Source organism: Apteryx mantelli, chromosome 3 (assembly GCF_036417845.1).
Source record: "Apteryx mantelli isolate bAptMan1 chromosome 3, bAptMan1.hap1, whole genome shotgun sequence".
NCBI classification, from domain to species: domain Eukaryota; kingdom Metazoa; phylum Chordata; class Aves; order Apterygiformes; family Apterygidae; genus Apteryx; species Apteryx mantelli.
The window spans coordinates 6,785,770-6,791,769 of NC_089980.1; positions in this window are offsets into that span (position 1 = coordinate 6,785,770).

Sequence of the window (6,000 nt, forward strand, 5' to 3'; positions counted from 1 at the left end):
CAAATTCTACCCTGTTCATTTAAGTACTGCCTGGTTTGCAGGAGTCGTTTCATGTACGAATTATGAATTCGACAATGCTTCGAGCGAGGCATGGGAAAGGAAACTTACCCACATTAAAAACAGAAGAAACGGGGAGAAATCATTAGTCAAACTTCTGCCAAGGATCATTTCCCCTCCTGCTTCCTCCTTGCTCCACAAGTGCTGGAAAGGTAATGAAACACTGACTTACACCAGCAACAAACTGCTGCCTGCAGTGTACTGCCTCGAACCCTTTGGCTTGAAAATGGAGACAAGAGACCCCTCACTACCTGCTTCTCTCCCTCCATGAGGCAGCAAACAGGCAATTTCATTTCAGCCCTTCCTGCATGTGTGGATTCAAAGCCTAGATAACGTCAATAAGACTCTAAAAGGACAATTCTTTCTTCTTCCTGCTCCATAGTCCCTTTAGCTGAAGGACAGACCAAGCTAGAATCCATCCTTTACGAGTATATTCACATTGTCCATCTTTGACTAACTTAGGTGCCTAAATTAGGTGCTTACACTTCCCAAAGTTACTAAAGTCTTCAGAAAATACCTCATACCATCCCCTGGACACTCTGAATACCTTGTATAATGTGTAATATACTTCTGAGAACCTTCATCTGCCGCTGGTTTTCTATGCTTTTCTGGCTCTGAACAAATCCTTTGCTACCATTTTCATCCATGAGTTTACTTTCCAGCACCTGAAATACAGACTCCAAAATCCAAACACTAGGAAACAACCTCACGGCAACGTCCCTTGATAACGCTACCCAGCGCTACACACTTCATCCACCTCAGAAAGCTGCATTTCTTCCTCTCTCTCTCCAAACATCTTACAGGACTGAAGTTTATGAGAAATTACAGATCCAGCTATTCCCCACCCCCAGCTCTGTTGCTGGGTACGATTATCCAGAGAGCTGCAAGTCCACCTATATGAAATGATGGCGGAAAAAAGACAGGTAGGAAGAGCTTAGTGCTTTTGTTCCAACTAGTACTCATTGTCCTGTTTCTAAGAAAAACAACCTCTTTCTCTCAGCAATAACAACCTTTCCTTTTTTTCAACTTGTGATGAGTTCAGCAGTTTTTCACTGCTAGTGAAAAGTGCTAGTAGAGCTGGTTACAGTCCTGCAGAAATAGAAGAGCACTGGGGGACCAACAGGAGGAGGAAGCCACACTGAGACACTGTTAAATATTGTGTCCCCTTTATAACTGGAGTTCATGTTTGAGTTTGCTATTTATCACTACAAGAGAGAAGAAGAAAAAAAGAAAAAAAGGAAAAGAAAAAAGAGAAAAAAATGCCTAGCCTAAACTGATAACTCTAAAGACCAGAATCTGAGCAAGTAACACACAAACAACTTCCCTGAGGCCCACAGAAAAACTTGGACAACTGGCTAGTGGAAAACATATCAGGATTCTGCTGGAAGATACTAGAAGTTTAAAATGATATGTAGGTGGTAGTTTAACATGCTAGTTCAGTGGCGCCTTACATCTATGCAATGTATAACTATATGATTATCAAGTGACACACGACAACCTTAGTAACTGAAATTAATTTGTTAGTTTTAATTTAATTAATTAGATAGGTCTACCCATCTGTCATACCTATTATCATGGCATTCGAGCAGTTGACTGAACACTTTTTACTGAATTTGAATGAAGTGGTTCCCTAAATTCATAACTGCTACCATGTAAGGAAACACAATGTGAATCATCATATTCTTCCCTCATTCAGATAATCTACACGATTTTTTTTTCCTGAGTGCTAAAGCATAGGCACATTTAGGAAATGCTGTGGAGTTCTTCATACCACCAAATGATGACTCCATATTAGCCAGACAGCACCCATTAAAACAGCTGCTAGACATGGAATAATAAGATGAACCAGGAGCAATTCCTACATCCCTGCCTCCCTCTGAATAATACCTCATCTGCTATCAAAAATAAATCCAGGTAAAGGAAACATTTTAGAAGAACCTGTTATCTTTTGTAGTCACTGCCAGATTTGCAGTAACAAACCTCAGTATTGGCTAGGGGGAAAGTCCCTCTTCATGGGAACAGGGATAGTGCTGTTGAAAGCAGAAGAATCACGTCAGATCTGGATGTGACCCAGGTTTATCTAATGAGATGTACTACACAAACATAAAAGTCATATACACTAAACTTTTTCCAATACACAAAAGAAATTAAGCCTATTTACTACTACACTGCACACAATATATGAGAGATGATGAAACAAAACTGAAACAGAAAACATTAACTAAGTGCTGCATGAAAGGCAGCAATCATAGGATGATGTGTTTTACGAGGACAGACAGGACTCTCACAGCTGGGTTTGTGCTGCAGACCAGAACTTGTAAACCAGGTCTGGAAAACGTTTTCTATGACTTTGATCTACGTTAGGTTTGTTTTGCACTGTCCAAAGCACAGTTTCCAAACCCAAAGTTAATTAAAGTTTACTTATCAACACGGTCTGAACTTTAGGTCTGCAACAAATTCCCTGCACCATGTGCCAACTTTAATGAAAAAGCTTTGCACAGCTTTGCCCTTTAAAACAAGACCAAGCCCTCATATCAGCAAATACTGCATTTGTACTTAAAATAAGGAACACACAGACAAGCTTGCAGAAGTCAACAGGATCACTTCAGCACATTATGTTAGAGCTGTTGGTGAATGACCACGATTTAGAGCCAACAGTGTAAAGCTATGCACTTCATAACTGCAAGGGGAGAGGGAGGAGGGAGAAGGGGGAAATAAATGAGGATTGCAACCCAATGCATCTGCTAAGCTATTCTTTACTTCAGAGCAATGTGCATTGTCCCTGGCCCGATAGATCATTCTGATTATGCTTACATGCACATCACTACGCTTTTAAGCAGCTCTACAATGCTGAAAGAACAGTGCTGTGAGAGCCACCTGGATCTTCCACTGAAAATCTTCATTATATCCTTAGGTACTGCTGGACTCTCTCTCTCTTTTGCCATATTGCTAAACCCATCTGATTTTGCTAGACTTTTCTTGTCTATTCCTGGACACAAACACACACCTCCAAAAAACCACGCATGAAATTTGGTTGCCAAGCCAGGACTCATGAAAATTCCCTGTTCTCATGGGCAAGATATTTCTTGGCTGAATCTTCTGTCAAACCCAACAGCATTAGGGTAATGCATTTTGCACTTTGAGGAGAGATGGCTGACACACTAATTTGAAGAATTTATTGTTGCAGCAACAAATCACAAAAAGAGAAGAAACGCACCTAGCAAAACTGAAAATCCAAATAATTCCTCGCTTCCATTCTACCTGTAGATAGTCTAAACTATGCATATAGAAGGTAGCAAGAGACTATCCCTGCCCAATACAGGTACTAGCACTGTAAAGCTTTTATCTTGTGTTAGACTTTTAGTTGCTCTTCTAGCATAATTTCTCCATTCTCAATCACAAGACAAGACTTACAGCAGACACCTCAAGCGCTTGAGATGTCAAACGCCACAGAGTCAAGATGCTACAAAAGTGTCCTGACTGCCCACTGTGAGCCAGTCAGAATCAGTACTGCCATGAGGCTAGCCACATTAGGACTGGCAGATGCTGTAAAACATCTCCTATTTTTGTCTGATAATGGAAAGTGGGGGGGAGGGATATCAATCTGATATCTGCAGCTCACAAAAACCATGCATATTCAATAACAAGGAAACCTTCAGCTATCAATCCTTTTGAAAGTAGAGGGTAGAAGAGTAGAACTTCTTGAAACAGAAGTGTAGATTTCCTTCACATCAGAACATTGCGGGCAAAAAGGGATTGCTATCGCTTCCCCTGGAATAAATTTCCAAGGCCCAGCTTGTTTGCATGGTGCCATGCAAAAACTACTGCTCCTGGAAAGCTGTGAACATGGTGGGAATCTGCAAGTGTATAAAGCCTGTCACCTGCATAAACAAATGCAGTATCAAACCCTAAACAGTCTCATTAGCAAGAACAGTATCTCCAGTGTGACAACACCATGAGTCATTTTGTTTTCAGAAGTAAGACTACAGCACACATCTGTGCACACGTGCATTTCTATAGTACAGTATACAAGTGTCTAGAACAGGCAAGCATTTCTTCTAAGTAGCATCAACAGGAGTTTCACATGTTGGTTTAATACTATTCGTGCATATTCCTAAAAGACATGCTAAAATTCTTTATTGAACCTTAATGCACAGGCTTAAGGCTTCAGATGTTAAAGGAAGCACTTTCTGGGAGCTTGTCTTTCAAAACCTGTCCAATTCAATCCTTACGTGCACTCAAGCTGCAGGCTCCTCTGTAACATAGCTCCTGGGAAGGCACAGGGCAGCACAAGGCCCTGTCACCAGTTTTTTTTTTACTAGTTGTATGCCCTAGAGCATTTCCTAGATTGACAGGTAATACAGGTAATGCTTATCACATGCCCATATCTTGATACCTTACATTACTTCAAGACCACCACATTAAGCAGCATCCTTGCTTTTCCACTGCTGTGGAAGAGGAGTAGTTTTAGATCTACACCACTCCTTGAGAAAAATATTTTTGCCCACTTCTAAAGAGCAAGTTTGTTTAACAAACTTTTGCTAATTCTCTCTCATGTTCGATAATGGTTTAGCAATGTGCAAAAGTACTCTGGTTATTCTGTTCCTCTAGAAGAACTAATACAAACTGTGTCAGCTATGCCAGGGTCTTCAGTCTCAAAAACATTTTCAGTTTTCCTTCACAGTATTTAATGTGTTATTCTGCATTCTTTGGTAAATGAGATTTCTTGCACATTCCAGAACAAACAGTAGTGAATGTATTTGCTGACCTTTCAAGGCTGTCAAATACCAAAACTCCTTGCTGTGTTCACTGCAAAATAAAAAACTAATATTAAGTATGTATGTGTGTGTATATATATACACACACACACTCTGATATGTTCAAAAAGATAACTAGAATTATGAAGGATGCAATGTAGAAGTGTCTGAAAGACTGATTAAATTAATTTTTGCATGGTTTTCAATCGCAATCCAATTGCAAAGGAGAATTGAAAAGCCCAAACTGATACTGAAGGCAAATAAGTAATTAGAATGAGCCATTAATCGCTTATCATAGAAACTTTTAGTGGCTGCCTGATGAACTGAAACTGCACAGCAGAAGGCTTGAAAGGAGGGAGAAAGAGTAAAGAAAAGAGGAACCACCACTCCAAATAAACTCCCTTTACAGCCATCTGGAGAAACTGTCTCTGAAGGAGGCAAAGTGGGGTAGGCACTGCTTACAAGTCTTCCTAAGAGTGGTCGACTATGTCTCTGCATATAACGCCCCGCTCCTAGGGCAGGAGAAAAAAGACCATAAAATTTGCCTTTCTCAGCTCTTTATGACTAACACATCCAGTATCTTTTCCCTGAATACTAGAAAACTACTCCTTAGCAACTTTATGGAAGAATGAAGAAAGAAGGGACATCAAAAAAAAAAAATGTCCTCCCCACCTCCACCAGCTTTTGGAGGAAGCTTCCTCATCATCAATATCCCTTCCTCTCAAGGCAAGTCAGATGAAGTCTTATTGCCTCAGGTGATCTCCTTTAGTGCTAAAAATTGACAATGGCCTGGATATGACCCAACAGGGAGGTTTCTGCAGTTGCAGTCTGACACTTTCTCCTGGATCCCATGAAAATCTTGTAAGAGAAACGCTCATGCTAGTTACTGTAATGCACACTTAGGAGAGGTTCTCCTTCGCTTGCATCCTCTTCCTAGAGCTATTCAACACAGCCAGTCCACGTGTTTCACTACTGCTGACTTCAAGAGCATTTTGGTTCTCAGACCAGACCGACTTTAAACATCCCTAGTGGTCAAGAAATCAATCGTATGAGTGATTTCATCTGCATCTGGGTTTGGTAGACCTCTTCATTTGGACACAACTTGCTCCTCAAGCCGGGATGCCAAGCATGCACCAAGATGGGGAATTTACTAGTCACCAAAGGATCTACAATATTCTGACATTAA